At 40.7% G+C, this 16047-nt stretch overlaps 1 long non-coding RNA gene across 2 annotated transcripts in view; it reads left to right on the top strand.

The window, feature by feature from the left end:
- The window catches only part of LOC122555229, a 31086-nt gene that overhangs the window by 7938 nt on the left and 7101 nt on the right, over nt 1-16047 (top strand). Inside the window, exon 2 of one of the 2 annotated variants that reach the window (XR_006313213.1) lies at nt 15588-15659. This is a non-coding gene — a long non-coding RNA (uncharacterized LOC122555229). Of the gene's footprint in view, nt 1-15587; nt 15675-16047 lie in introns of both variants that reach the window. The other variant, XR_006313212.1, reaches the window with a different exon arrangement.

The following is a 16047-nucleotide window of genomic DNA, read 5'->3' as shown; positions in this document are numbered from 1 at the left end:
GTGCAAACTCCACACGGTCAGTCGCCTGAGGCAGGAATTGAACCTGGATCTCTGGCGCTGTGAGGCAGCAGTGCTAACCACTGTGTGTGTTTCTCTCTCTCTTTTTTCTCTCTCTCGTTCTCTCTCCCCTTAGCTAAGAATCTTCTCTCCCTCTCTCTTTCCCCCTCCACCGACTTTTTCCTCTCTCTCACTTTGTTTATCTTCTAACTCCATTCTCCTCAACTGTAATTTGTTTTTCTACCTCTACTGCACTTCTCTGTTTCTCTGACACACCTAAGTGTTTGAGTAACTCCCTTACAATTTCAGCTTTACTTTTGTCCTTGCTTAAACCCAAATCTAACTTCTTTATTAACTCTAAAAGTTTGGCCTTTTTTCTTTCCTTTGAAACTTTTTTGGCAAATTTGAGAATCATTTTCAAATCCCAGAATCTCTTTAGCAATTTTAAGAGCCATTTCTCTCACTTTTAATTTAATCAACCACAAGTCACCAAAATTAAACTAATTGCCTCACCTACGTTTTATTTAAAGATCTGGGACACTAACCTGCAAGTGTTTAAATCTGCTCGGATATTTTGTACCCACAAATCTGTTCAAATCTATCTAAACCAGTTCATATCTCAGATGAAAGCCCCCAAATTGTTATGACACGAGGTAAACCCTCCCTACTAATTTTAAACCAGCAGCATAGAAAAAATTTACCCCGTGCTGCAGTCTGTTCAAATTCGAGAGGCCAAGACCTATCCCAAAGGTCACTATTTAAAGTAAAAATTAACAACTTTATATTTTTGTAAAGTCTAACAGAGAATAATTAACTAACAACTATTTATAATTCCATTCTCTAACCTATCTTTTACTTTCCCTTCTATAATACTAGTCCGATAAAACTCCCTAATTAAGATTTACTAAAAAATTCAAATTTCAAAATCAGCCAGCTGTCAAATCTTCTCTTTGTATCTTCATCTACCTTTTTTTTTTCTTCTGGGGTTTCTGTTTCAAAGGTCATTGATATGTGGTCCAGGAGCTGGCCAGTACTTACACAGCAAAAAGATTTGCAAACTCTGAATGAGGCCGTGTGCATTGGAGCTGGTCTTTGCTATGGAGGGCAGATAGTCTGACAGAACCACCAGTGCCTCTTGTATCACAATGTACATCAGCACACTCTTAGATTAGATTACTTAGTGTGGAAACAGGCCCTTTGGCCCAACAAGTCCACACTGACCCACCAAAGCGCAACCCACCCAGACCCATTCCCCTACATTTACCCCTTCACCTAACACTACGGGCAATTTAGCATGGCCAATTCACCTCACCTGCACATTTTTGGACTGTGGGAGGAAACCCACGCAAACTCCACACAGTTGCCTGAGGTGGGAATTGAACCCAGGTCTCTGGCGCTGTGAGGCAGCAGTGCTAACCACTGTGCCACCGTGCCGCTCCTCTGAGTGAAGTCCTCATCAGCATTCTCTGCAGTAAAATTTATTGGTGACATTGCCCACTGAGGCACACCAGTGATCCTTTTCGCTGGCATAGCTGTTGGCCGATTATTCCTGATAACATGTACTCACCCTATCTCTTCACAGCCTCAAACACTTGCAACATCCCACTATCTGTGCTGACACCCAGGATGTAAGATCCACATTATTGTGAAGTTTCTACTGCTCCTTCTCCCATCTGTGCCAAAGCTGCCAGGCAACTGGGCTAACAGGTCCAAAATAAGGGGTTGCCCATTGAAGGCAGAAATGATGAAAAATTTTGAGAATTGTGCATTTTTGGAATTACTTCCCTCAAAAGGCAGTGAATGAATATTATTTTCCATATCTCTGCCTTAAAAATACTTAGGTTCTTCATTACCAAGGGATGAAAGATTATCGGGGATTGAAAAATGATAGTGTTCAGGAATGTGATTTTTAAATTAGATCAGGCTCAAAGGACTGAGTGCCTTCTTCTGATTTCTTGTAGGTATGTTCATAGCTCTTCTCCAGATGAAAGCATTCAAGCAGATGGAGTATGTTGGGAAGAGGAAAGAGTTGGTAGAGAGAAAAGCAGGAAGTCTGTTGTACCTCTGTTTAGTTCACGCTTCTCTTGAAGCCACATTTTAGAAAGAAGTGACGATAGTCCCCACCTAGCATCCTGAACAACTTTTAAGATGCCTCTGGCTGCAGGCTGTTATTCCTGACCCAGGATCCCCAATAATGTCTTCACAAGGGACTTTGTGATGTAGTCTTGCAGCCCTCTCCTCATCACCTTTTAATTTGCTGGGTCTCCCTGATGTTAATAAAAAAAGGGATTGTCAGTGATTGTTTGGGGATATAGCTGTGATAGCTCTACAGCGGGAGGTGTGCTGGAACAGCAAGAAATGGGAGTTTTTTGAGGTGTAGAATGTGAATGTTAGAGATAGGACCTGGTGTTGGGTAAGTGATAGTTAGGAGACATTAAATCAGGTGAGAGGCTATTTGTGTATTGGACATGACATGTATTGTGGGGATGCATTTGCTCCTATTGACATGAGACTTGCACGTTTTCCTGTACTGCTACCAATCCTTCATACCTGATTCCAACAGGTGTGATTCTGATAGCATTCTCTCATTTCCTTGTTTCTGGTGGACTGGAAATGTAAGTGGTGATGAGAAGGGAAACTAATTGGTCAACAGGACCTCCAGGAGAAGCTTGTTTCCCTGGGAACTCATTTAAACTACTCTCTGTCATCTGTCCAGTTGATTAACTGGCAGACATCACTTCAGCAGCACAGTCACCATGAATAATCCAGAAAAAGGGCATCAGCTCCATTGGTCTCATACACTGCTGTTACTTCATTACATAAAAAAATCAGTGGGTTACTGCTTCAGAGGTTCCCCACCACCAAGATTAAACTGAAAAGCCTCTGACTGGCAGGTTTATCTCTCTCTCTCTTTTTATATATAGTAGTTGAGATTAAATTAGATTCCCTACATTATGGAAGCAGGCCTTTTGGCTCAACAACGACTCTCCGAAGACTAACCCACCCAGACCATTCCCCTATTTTTACCCCTGACTAATAACCTACACTATGGGCAATTTAGCATGGCCAATTCACCTGACCTGCACATCTTTTGACTATGGGAGGAAACCGGAGCACCCGAAGGAAATCCATGCAGACGTGGGGAGAATGTTCAAACACCACACAGACAGTGAGCCGAGGCTGGAATCGAACCAGTGTCCCTGGCATTGGGAGGTGACAGCGCTAACCACTGAGCCACCATGCTGCCCCCTGTCTATAGCACTACCTGAGAAGAACTGGAAGTTTGTGGCCAGTGCCTTTGCAATTTGTACCTTCAGCAACATAGAATGAATCTCATCCTGACCTGATTACTTATCCACTACCAGTGCTGCCAGCCTTTCTGGTGCCTCTTCTATCTATTTTTAACTCATCCATTATCCTGACAACCTCCCTGTAGCTTTGGCATCTTATCATCTTTTGGATAGTGTTTCAAATTATGGAGTAAGAGTGCAACAGATAGGAAACAAATAATACACAGTAAGAAAATGTATTCATAGATGGCACTTATTTATAATTTTTTGCTTGAAATTTATGTTTGGTCACAATTGGAACGTATCCAACACAAAAGGTTTCCAATATAATCTTGATTTTTGTTGCAGTGCAGATGCAATTAGGAAATAAGATATACAATGGAAAAGTAATATCTCATTTAATAAATCATAAGTACCTTCATTACTTAGCAATGTATCTCTAAGCACAGTTCATTGAAATGCTTTGCCATTGCACTGCGGCAGTATATGGAATTTAGGTAGGTGTAGATCATGCAGTTCTTTGCTCTTTGGTGCTGCCTTGAAGCCCTGAGAAGGACAAGCCAAACTAAACTGAATGTACAAAGGTATAAAAGATAAGTGTTAATGCTGTCTTAACACACAAAACAGAGGTACAGGCTGTATCCACTTCCTCCTCATATCCATTTGGCTTGTTATCATAACTGCTGCATTCCTATCTTTTTCTGTGAACTACGTACTCAACTCCTTAGATATTTGTTCTCCCTTCCTTCACTATCATTCACATAACCTCTCATTCTCCATTCACAATATCATTACTTGCCTCAACAGAAGGTTGAGGGAAGTAGAAAGAGGTCCTCTCACTTTCATTTATTTATATTTTTGAGAAGTCAGTAGGCATTGTTCAAGTGCCCTTGAGAAGATGGTGTTCAATCATTATCTTGATCCTGTGTAGTCCATGTGGTGGATTGGCTACACCACAAGGTTTGGATCCAATGATTGTGAAAATATGACAATATCGAACCAAGTGGGTGGTGTGAGACTTGGAGGGAACATGCAGGTGATGGTGCACCCATGTATCTGCTGTTCTAGGTGGTAGAGCTCATGGGTTTGTAGAGTCCTGTTGGAGAAGCCTTGGTGAGTTGCTATAACAGCTTGTAGATGGTACTTATTACTACCACTGTGCATTAATGGAGGAGGGAGTGAATGTTTAAGGTGATGGCTGGGGTAGCAACCATGCTATTTATTGTATTTTGTCAAGGGCAGTTATTCTCAACACAACTCTGGAATTTTGCTCATTTCTCAACATTTAGATGAAGGCTGAAATTAGGGCAGGAGTTGAATGACTCTGGCAGAAATCAGACTGAGTGTTAGTGAGCAAGTTATTACTGAGTCAGTGCCCCTTAATAACATTGTTCCTTGTTCCTTCTAGCCTTCTATCATTTTGCTTATGATCAAAAGGTAGAGTGATGGAATCTAATTGAACAGGTTTGATTTGTCAGGTTGAACATGAATGGGACATAGCTGGGTAATTTTCCACATTGTTGAGTAAATGCCAGTATTTGAGTTGTATTGGAGCAGCTGGCTTATGAGACAGCCAATTTCTGAACACAAGGTTTGGCATACTACAGTAGGGAGATTGTCAGGGCCTTTTCTGTACTTAATGCATTCTTCCACTCCCTTGCTATCTCCTTAACAAAGTGTTGTCTACTTTAGAGAAAATGTGGAAAGATATGTCTTATTTGCTTTTCCCTTCTTGTATCATTCTTTCTGTCTCATTTTCTTTTTTCTTTGTCTAATAGATATAATGACCCAAAACTTCCAATAGGAAGGTAGTTTCCTAAAAGTGTAGACATAAGTTGTGTGTCGGGACCGTCCAAGCATCCCAGTGATTACTGCTGAGCAGCAGCCCTGGAATTTGAAAGTTCCAAAGGATAATTACCCAGTGTCTGGAACATCAGCCTGGAGATATGAGATGATTTTGATGTACTTAGCTTAATAGTTACCCGGGAAACTTTAGAGGAATTAAAACACGATTTAACTCTTAGGGTTATTAAACTAACCCATGACTCACCACAGACTGACTCCTCCCCCAGAGACACCCAACACCCTGTCCAGATTTAACACCCACGTTTCCACCCCTCCACAAAATCTCCCCAAAATACACTCCAATGCACCACTCCCCTCTGACATCACCCCCTATATCCATGCCCCAAACCCATCCTGATCAAATTCCCTCTCCTGACAGTCCCTGATCAGATCCCTACTTGCCTCTGACCCCAACCCCCCCTCAGCCAATATCCTGCCCTAACACCCAACCTTTACAGTGTCCCACCTGATCTGACTCTAAACCTACCAACATTTATCCCAGTGCCCCTCGAACTCAACCGGACGTCTCTGATCCAAATGAAGCATTTGTTCACTCGACCCATCTGCGACTCTGCCACCTTACCCCTATCAAAGTTTGCTATAGGCGGGGAGGAGGGGTGGGGGAGGAAGTGGTAATGTCACTGGTCGAGTAATCCGTAGGCCCAGACTAATTCTTTCGGGACACAGGTTCAAGTCCTACGAAAGAACTGGTGAAATATAAATTCAATTAATGCATATGGATTAAAACTCTCATCTTTTCAATGGTGCTTTGAACCCTACTATCAACTGTCATAAAACCATCTGGTTCACTGTATCTTGTAGGGAATGGAATTTTCATCCTTGATCTGGCCTACATGTGACTTCAGATCCCCAGCAACGTGGTTTACTCTTAACTACCCTCTGAAATAATGCAGCAAGCCACTCAGTTCAAGGGCAATTAGGTTTGGGCAATAAATGCTGGCCTAGCCAGTGATGCCTACATCCAATGAACAAAATAAAAGGCCTAGAAAACGAGGCTAGATAGGTTAAAAAGCAGAACCTCAAAGATAGTAATCTCTGGTTTATTTCCAGTGCCATGTTCTAATGAGAGAAGGAATAAAAAGAGGGCAGATAGATCAGTGGCTGAAGAGAGAATGCAATGTGCGAGGATTCAGATTTTTGGATCATTAGGATCTCTTCTGGGGCAGAAAAGACTGTTTAAGGGGGACAGGTTTCACCTAAACTGGAAAGGGACCAATATCGATCCTGGTGGGGAGATTTGATCATTCTATTTTGGCAGCCTTTAAACTAGTAGAGAGGAGGGCATGGGGGTTCCTAAGTATAACTAAAAATAGAAAGACAGACAAGGATAGTTCTGAATCAGGAAAGAGCAAATTAATTAGAAAAAAAAACAGATGAGCCAGTCTGAGAACAAGTTAACTTTGAAGAATTAAACTGCATTTGTTTCAATGCAAGGGGTCCTACAGGTCAGGCTGATGAACTCGGCATGGATGGGAATATAGGATTGGGACGACATTGCTATTCCAGAAACATGGCTGAGGGAAGGACAGGACTAGCGATCAATGTTCTGGGGTTTAGGTGCTATAGGAAGGATAAAAAGGAGGCAAGAAAGGAGGGGATATGGTACTTTTGATTAAGGAAAATATTACTGCTGTACTTAAGATATTTCTGAGGGATCATCCCATGTAATTATGTGTAGAAAATAGAAATAAGAAAGGGATGATCACCATTGAGTATAGGAGTTGAGAAGTCATGCTCTGATTGTACAGATGGTCGGTGAGGGCTCTTCTGGACTAGTGTGTACAGTTCTGTTATAGGAAGGATATTATTAAATTGGTGAAGGTTCAAAAAATTTACCAGACATGGAGGATTGCCAGGAATGGAGGATTTGAGGTATGAAAATTGACTGGATGGATGGGACTTATTTCACTGGAGTGTAAGAGTTTGAGGGGTTACTATACAGAGCTTTTTAAAATCATGAGGAGCATAGATAAAGTGAAAAGCCAGGGTCTTATCCCTAGGGCGGAGGAGTTCAAAACTAGGGTGTATATTTTTAAGGTAGGGGAGAAAGTTTTGAAAAGGACATTAAGGGCAACTTTTCTTTTTACAAAGTGTGGTTTGTGTGTGGAATGAACTGCCAGGTGAAGTGATGGATGCAGATACAGTGACAACATTTAAAAGACATTTGGATAAGTACATGAATGGGAAAGGATTGGAGGGTTATGAGCCAAGCACAGGCAGGTGGGACTAGTTTAGGGAACATGATCGACATGGACTAGTTGGACTGAACTGTCTGTTTCCATGATGTCTGACACTCTGATTCTATCAAGTAAAATGGCATTAAATCTTTAAGATAAGTTTTAAAATTATTACTCACAATTCAAGAATAAATGTCTAATTAAATGTTTAAAATATGCTAATAAAATAAGAAGCTATTTAATACCTACAGAAGTCACTTACCATTTCCCTGTTAATCTCCATATGGTTTGCTGCTGCCCATAAAGACATCTCCAGCTCTTCTGACATCATAGTTGAGAGAGCTTTGCCTTCATTGCTCTGCATTGTGTGTTAGTTGGGTTGTAATGGAGGTGTGTAGGAATGCCAGACTCAAGTCTTGCTGCAAATAGCATGAAAAAGACAGTGGGTGTTTTTTGATACGATTGCTGTTGGACAGATCTGCTCTAATGTTAATTGGAAGTTCTGGGCCAACATAGTTATTTGCTCCGCAATGTCATCTTTGCCAACTTGCCTCTTCCATTTAGGAATGTGAGGAAGGTACCCCTGTTGTTCCCTGAAACGACACAGAGGCAAAGTGACAACAAGATGATTCCGTTGTTTTGCTTAAGGACTTTAGTGAGTCTTGTTGCTAGAAATTGCAGAGGTCTACAGCAACATACCCGAAAAAAATGGAGCTCCCTCATGCTGCTTCTCTGACAAACACAGGAAACTTACTCCTGGCCTGGTTTCCCATACACCCTGAAAGGAACTGGGAATATTGAGGCCTTGGATGAAAAATTGGAATTTTCCTTTCCAAAAGAGCTCCATGCAAATGTGCCATTGGTGGGAAGTCATTCTGTTAGTGACTCTGATAACAGAACCTGCGATGCCAGGGTCAACATTGACAAGCCAAAGGGAGTTTTTATTTCATGTTGTCCAGTAAAGATAACGTCACTAAAGGACTATAGGGCTGCTCTCTCATGAGAGACCACTAGTGGTGGTTTAACCCAAGGGTCACCATACCTCAGACAAGGGGAAGAGATTCAGAAGGAGTGTATTTCATGGTAATCTCAGCAGGTATGAGGATTGAACCCACACTGTTGGTTTCACTCTATATCACAAACCAGCCATCCAGCCAACTGAGTTAATAGATCCTGCCTTAGCTGCTCCCCCACTTCGGTATGTCCTCTAGTTTTCTCATTGGGTAGATAAGGAGAGTTCAGGAACCATGTTGGAATACTGCTGAGGAATGGGAGTTGGAAACATTTTTTTAATTGTTAAGTCTTTTGGCAAGTTCAAATCTTGTTTTTTGAGTTAATGCTGTTTAGCAAAGGTGAATTGAGCATTATATTGACCAGTGTTATGAAAATATTTGAGATTTATTTGACCACTCTTGTAAAACTTGGTGCAAGACTGCTTGTATATCAACAGTGTAAGCAGCAAGTGATGGAGATAAGTAATTCCATAAGGTATGGATAGGATCTAAGCTTTACAATCCTCCCAAATCCAGTCATGAATGGTGGTGGACAGATTAACAATACGTTAGAGTTGCAACAGGATGAGGCTGAAGCATTTGCAACAATTGGATGATCCAACTCTGCCTCTTCCAGAGGTCCTCAGTATCACATGCCAGTCTTCAGTGAATTCAATTCACTCCACATCATATCGAGAAACAGCTGAAGGCACTGGGCTCTGCAAAAATGATAGCCCTGACAATATGCCAGCAACAGTACTGAAGATGTTCTCTAGAACTTGCTGCACCCCTACAGAAGTTCCACTACAGTCACCACACTGCATCTCTAGTGATGCGAAAATTTGCCCAGGGATATTCAGTGCATAAAAATTAGGACAAATCTAATCCGTCAAATGCGACCATATCAGCCTACACTCAATCATCCACTATCATGGTTCTAAGGATTACCATTGAGTGGAAACTGAGGTGGACTACCCGTGTATATACCATGGCTACAAGAGCACTTCAGAGGCTTGGAATCTTGTAGCAAATAACTCGCCTCCTGAAGGCACAAGTCAGGAGTGCAATAGAATACTTTCCAATTGTCTGGGTGAGTGCACTATCCATGCCAATTTGCTAGGCACACTATCTAAAACCTTCAACATTCACTTCCTCAGCCATTTGTGCCTAGTCAGATGTATGATCGGTGTTTTACCATTGACAAGTCACACTGTAACAACTCAACAAATCTTCTTTGTCCTTTTACATGGCAGAAGTTGCAAGTTTGGAAGGTACTAAGGTAGCAGGTATATGGGAGTACCACCACCTGTAAGATCCCTTCCTAGCTACACACTGGAACTGTGTGACTTGGAACTATATGACCATTCCCATGTAAGTTATATTGCAAACAGTGGGGAAAGCTGTTTGTAGGCCAGCATCAGGCGATGCGTACAAAATGGGATTCTGCCAGCAACAGGTTGCTGATTGTGAGACAGTTTATAGCCTTAAAACTTGTCTTTTAACATTTATACTAAAATGTAATGCTGAATTATAGAACACATTTGCTGCACTAGAAAATAGACAGGCAGAAAGGCTCAGGAAAAGGGGGGATCTCAAGGAATTCAGAAGATAGGGACATCTGTGCTCGCCAAGTGATAACAACAGGATGCCCTAAGGTGATTTAAGAACATTTGCCTTAGCACCAGCGAATCTGTATAAACAGGACACTAAGTGATAATATTCACGGCCGTTCCCTTGTGAAATTAATGACCGTGTTTGATTCTGACCCTGAAACGAAACTCGGTAGTATCAAAAACCTTGTAATTAACGGTCAGATTCTGTCAATTATAATGGATTCTTATTACCCCTTGCAAGCGGGGCAGACACAAAGAGAAAAGCATTTTTGCTGTTACAAGAACTTGACTTGAGAGTTCAAAAGGATACTACAGAGAGCCAATAGAAAATTAACTCTTAGTGCTTATCTGCTATGGATTTAATTTAATTGCATGTTGGGACTTTATGATGATATTGAGTAGCCATTACTGGTTATTAAATACAAACTCTAAAAGGTAATATTAATGAAGCTTTAACTTACTTGCTGTTCTTGCAGACCACTCTACAGACCTTGCAGACTGCCCCACTGTCAATTCTAACGAATCAGATCTTGTATCTTATTTGAATTTGAATCACAACCCTGAAAAGAAAGCATGTTTAATTCAAAAACTAATGAGTCAGTTTAAATACAACCTTATGATAACATATCAGCATTAATGATTCAGTGCTTAAAAAGCAGGAGTCTGCTCCTACCTTTAGAAATTATTCTAAGCCTAACATTGAAGAGATTCTGGCACAATGTGTCAGGAAGCCATTTTATGATCAAAACTTTGCCCTCCTTGCTAAGAAGCCATTTTGTACAAGACCTGCCCAAGACGGGGGGGCCCCCCACTTACGCACAGATGGCTGGAGGTGGCAATGTGAGCCGTGGACCCCCAAAGACCAGTAATGTGCACCCAGACAGCAGGGAAACAGAGTCTGGTGGCACCCAGAAAGAAGAACAGGCTGGAGTGGAGGAGGTGGCAACCAGCGGAGAGACACAGCAGCTGATCGTAGCTCTCGCTGGGCAGATGGAAGCAATGGAGGAGAAGGTAATCGAGCAGACAGAGGAGTGGATACCTGTTAAAAACAGGAAGCGAAAATCCGGCCAGGCCTCCAAAACCTCCCAGCAAAGGGGGAAAAGACAACTGCACGAGGGAGGGACGGACAGCTCTTCGGATGGGGAAGACGGGCACAAAGAACATCATCACCACCAGAAGAAGAGACAGAGCGCCGTAGATAAAGAGGAGGGCATTTCCTCCCAACCAGGAAACAACGGACCCCCCAAAGTCCACTCTCCACCCTGTGAGAACCAGGGGGTACCCACTGCCCCACAACTACAGGCAACTGAGAGCTGCGATCCTCTGACTGTCCCATTGTCAGACACAGAACTGGACGGTGCGGACCCTTGCCTTGGCTCACTGACTCCAGAGCAGGTAAATGACCACAGTGAGAGCCTGGATAGCTACCTCAGCCCAGCGAGGGTCCAGCAGTTCGTGTTCACCATGGGGATGCAGACAGCTTCCCCAGAGACAGGACAGTCAAATGGACAACGGTAACCCCATAAACTGGGATTAAAAAAGGTTCATTTGCTATAGTATAACAGGGCACCCACTCAGCAGGTGGGTTCTGCTGAAGCCACAGCTAAATAATAAGAGACTGGATGGTTAATAAAGGGAACTGTAAATAGGATAACTGTAAATTCGAGTAATTCAATCTGTTCTTTGTAATGTTGAGACATGCAATGTATATATCTATGAACAACATGACAAATTGTACAAGTACCAAAGATTTATTTCTATGAATAAAGTATATTTTGAAATATAAAAAAAATGTATCTGACGTGTGAGCTATGCAAGGTTATCTTACGAACTCTCCAACTAACTCCAACTGGTACCTCTTTCTGATAGGAGTTTCTCTCGCTAGCAGGTGCCTAAGTCGGCTGGGTAAGTTTTTCCTACCTGATGAATGGCTGAGGGCCTGTAGCAGTGTACACAGGTCAAGCGTACACAGACCTGTCAATCAACTTTTCTTCCTTACAAATTATTGTCTTTCACTGTTATCTGTCTAATTAAGAACATGCAATGTTTTTGTAAACTTTGTATAAAGGAAGCCACTTTGTATCAGTACATCGGAGTAGCCTGCTGGGGTACGTGAAGAGCTGGTACCCTACTCTCCTAGGTTATTAGAACCTAGTTAGTTTGGCTTATAGGTATCAGTGTTATGTTGTAACTGTGATGCTATTAGTAAATAAAGGGGATGACTAAAATTAAACTAATCTGTCTGTAGGAGTTTTTTTAATTCCAGACTTCCAAAGAGTACGATCTCTGGGACGAACCAAGAGGGAGGCTAGCAGGTCTGAGTCCATAAGGGATTCCCTGGGCCATCTCATATCTCTACTTTAACAATTGGTTTGTAGAGTTTTAGCCAACTGTGGCTGTCAAAGGCTATCATCCTGACAACGACGACCTGACTCCTGAGTAGCTGATGAATGTGAAGGATACTGGCAGAAGCTTTTGGACTGTTGGTGTATTTTCTCTCCAGTGAAATACCTAAAACCTGAAGAAAGTCACTTTATTTTCCCTCATCAGTTATTGTAAGCTGTGGTCTCTAAGCAGCGACTAAGAGACTTTGAGGTTAATGGACCAATCACCTGTGGTTCCTGCGAAGTAGTGAAAGAACCTGGAGAAAAGTGAAACCATGGACCAGAGCCATTGAACTGTTTCCCCAATTTGTTTCCTTCTGCCATCACACCAAGTATGTGTGTGGATGTTAGGCACTTTGATAAAATGTTTAATTATTGTAATGACTCAAGGAATAGCAGGGATGATTTGCAGTGTACTACCCCAGTGAGGCATAACAACAGTCTGACATCTTTACGTTCCTTTAATGTTTTGGGTATCCATCACAGAAGATATCTTCCCTTTAAACAAGCAATTTCCTCCATGTAATATCTTGCATTATTGGATATTTGTCATCCCTTCTCATTGGCTTCTATGAAGTTGTTTTTTTTTATTATTTGTTCATGGGATGTAGGCATCCCTGGCAACAGCACTTAATGCCCATCACTAAATGTCCAGAGGGCAGTTGAGAGTCAATCAAATTATTGTGGGTCTGGAGTTACACATCAGGCAAAATGAATATGGACAGCAGCTTTCTTTCCCTAAAGGTTACACTAGTGAACCAGATGGATTTTACAACAATCGACACTAGTTATATGATCACCATTAGGCTAGCTTTTTATTCCAGACCTTTTATTGAATTCAAATTTCATCTGCCATGCTAGGATTCAAACCTATGTTCCCAGAACTTTAGGATGGGATTCTAGATCACTCCATATCTTTAATCATTGACAGCAGATTTTTTTTATTCTCCATCTACCTGTAGCTTTGTGATGAATCAGATAAACATTTTACTTTGACTGATGTTGTTTGGATTTGGATTCTCTCATTCCCCTACTATGATTTGCATTATTGGTTAAACTAACATGTTTCATTCCACACTTCTGTGATTTCAGGATTGTTCTGACTTGGCATCATTTCTATCACAGTTGTTGAGGATTCTTTCTAGGAAGATAAAGAAGTCAAAAATTCTGCCTGAACTTGCTTCTTCCAAGTCAACTCAGATTCCAGTCTGATGTTAGATACTGTCATAGGTATTCATGGAGCTGTGTTGCATTCTGATGTACCTCAATTTTAGTTTTGTCAATTGGCTCAAGTGGGATAGGGCTGTTCAGTGACTATCTCATTTTTTGTTCTTCCTTACAAACCTGCTGGGTCTTTTAGTCTGAGTGCTCCTCAGTGTCAATATCAGTGGAAAGCATTTGTGCCAATCCAGTATAATCACAATTATCTATCTTGTTGACAATATGAAACACGTGACTAATGTTGCCATCGTTAATCTCAATGGGTTCTGCCATGAGTCAATAGAGTCAATGAAATCTTCAACTTCATACAGTTTAATTCCTTCTACCATTTCAGAAAGATGTCTTCCAATTCAAATGGATTACTGACTGAGAAATACATGTAGGTTTTCTGTAATTTGGAGTTCCCTTTGTTGAAAAGTTGCTTGTAGTATACCTTTAATCTCAAATGCTATGTTTTCTGGACCATGTAGCTATACTGTTGCCAATTATAGACAATCATGGTTCACTATCTGATAATACACTAAGACTCTCCCTAGTGTCTAACTTGTAATTGGGCATATATGTGAACACTTTAAGTTTTCCTTCTGTTGTAGATTGTTCAAACTCATTAATCTAGGTGTAGGTAGCTATTTGATTTCTTCCATTTCTGACACTGGGACCCTTTCTGCACATTTTGTGCATGTGACCTATTGTGTGACAGATAAAATGATTTTTTTTATACTTGGGCATAATTGTTCCGAAGAAACTTCATTGTTCCATTATGCTGACAAGTCTTTTAATGTCTAGTGCTATCCTAATTACCGTACTAGATTCTCGGGTATCATTTGTGCTTTTGTACCTTAGTGTTGTTGGAAGTATCTGTTGATCTCTTCCAAGGTTGATCTGCTCCTCTTAGCTATGAATTATTTGTTTCCGGACTTCTGCTACATTCCATATCTGAATGACTTTAGTTAAGGTCAAATTGTCTCTGAACTGTAATAGATCATACAAATGCTCACCCACAATTCTGTCTCTTATGAATTCTAACTTGAAGTTAGAAATGGTTGCATTTCCCCACTAAATTGTAAAGATCACAATTAATGAAATCATTGGCTGATTCCATGAATACTGAACTCTTTTTTTTAAATAAATCTTGTTCTTTCAAGAATGTCTGGAGAGGTAAAATAATTGTCAAAGATTTTCATTACCTTTACCACTTGGAAAGCTATAACTATATTAGCTGTACTCCCAATTGTGTATAGAATGGAACTGTTTTGAGTTTATGACTTAGTATCTAATTTGGACGATATTATTTATAACAGAAATTGTTTTTTTCCAACAAATCTGATTCTGTGTTCTGTTGGACCATCTCTGAAATTAAATCTTGCTGACAATATTTCCAATGCCTTGTCTTCCCAATATGATTATATATTTATATATTTTACCTGCTTAAAATACTTTTATTTCACATCAACAGCAGTTCTGCTCTTTATGCTTGACTAGCACATTTTCCATATATTGCAGCCAAAAGGTGGACTCCTGCCCTACACAGATAAATTGAAGGATTTCCATTTTTGCAGCTTGTTTGTTTGTTAAAGCCCCAAACAGTGATCTTCATACAATTTTCTGCTTTAAGGATTTTGCTGATTTACTATTGCTCCTTGAGATTTAAATTTGATTTCTATTTTTTTTGTGTGGCTCTAATTAACGATCTCCCACCTTTTTTGAAGCCTAAGTTATCTCAAGCATTCTTTCTCTGTTAGAGCTGGTCTGCTTAGGCTTTCAATCTGTCTAACATTATTGCTTTAATCAATGACTTTGCCCACTTTTGCAAACTTGTATTAATATTTCTTTCATCTCAATCTCTCTCTATCTGTAGCTATCATTTACTCTTCCCTCCTCTCCCCACTCCTCTTTAATACATAACAATCTTTTCCTAGCTAAAGTCAGTTCCTTAAAAGGGACACTGGACCCAAAACGTTAACCCTACTTTCTCTCCACAGATGCTGCCAGAGTTGCTAAGATTTTCCAGCAATTTCTGATTTTATTTTTAATATTTCTTTTGTAGTTCTTTACTTCATTTCCTGTATTCATGCCTCATGGTGCCTGCTTGTTTTGACATCAACACTCGATGTGAGCTGTAAGTAAATTTTAAGTAAGTAATAATAAAGTACATCAGCCAGAATTACTATGCTATATGTGTGGAGCTGTATTTTACATATAAAAGTCACCAGTATTTGGAACTTGGGGGAGAGCCGTGGAGCTGCTCCCCTCATGCTTTTGAATCAACCAGTTTTGTCTTGGACTTGACTTTTGTATCTAAAGTTATCTGCTTAGCCTTTCAAGTTCATTCTCTATTTAAGTGCTAATGCTAGTAGGATGGGCATTTATTTGGGAATTTCATAGGAGAACATAGAAGCAGTTTTAAATCCTTTTATCATAGAGTCAAATTTAGTTTAATTGATCCAAGGAGCGTGACTACCTCTTGAAACAATGTCCTGGAACCTCTTCTCCCTTCTTGATGTGTT

This window comes from Chiloscyllium plagiosum, chromosome 12 (genome assembly GCF_004010195.1).
Source record: "Chiloscyllium plagiosum isolate BGI_BamShark_2017 chromosome 12, ASM401019v2, whole genome shotgun sequence".
Taxonomy (NCBI): Eukaryota; Metazoa; Chordata; class Chondrichthyes; order Orectolobiformes; family Hemiscylliidae; genus Chiloscyllium; species Chiloscyllium plagiosum.
This window is presented reverse-complemented; position numbering and strand designations above follow the sequence as displayed.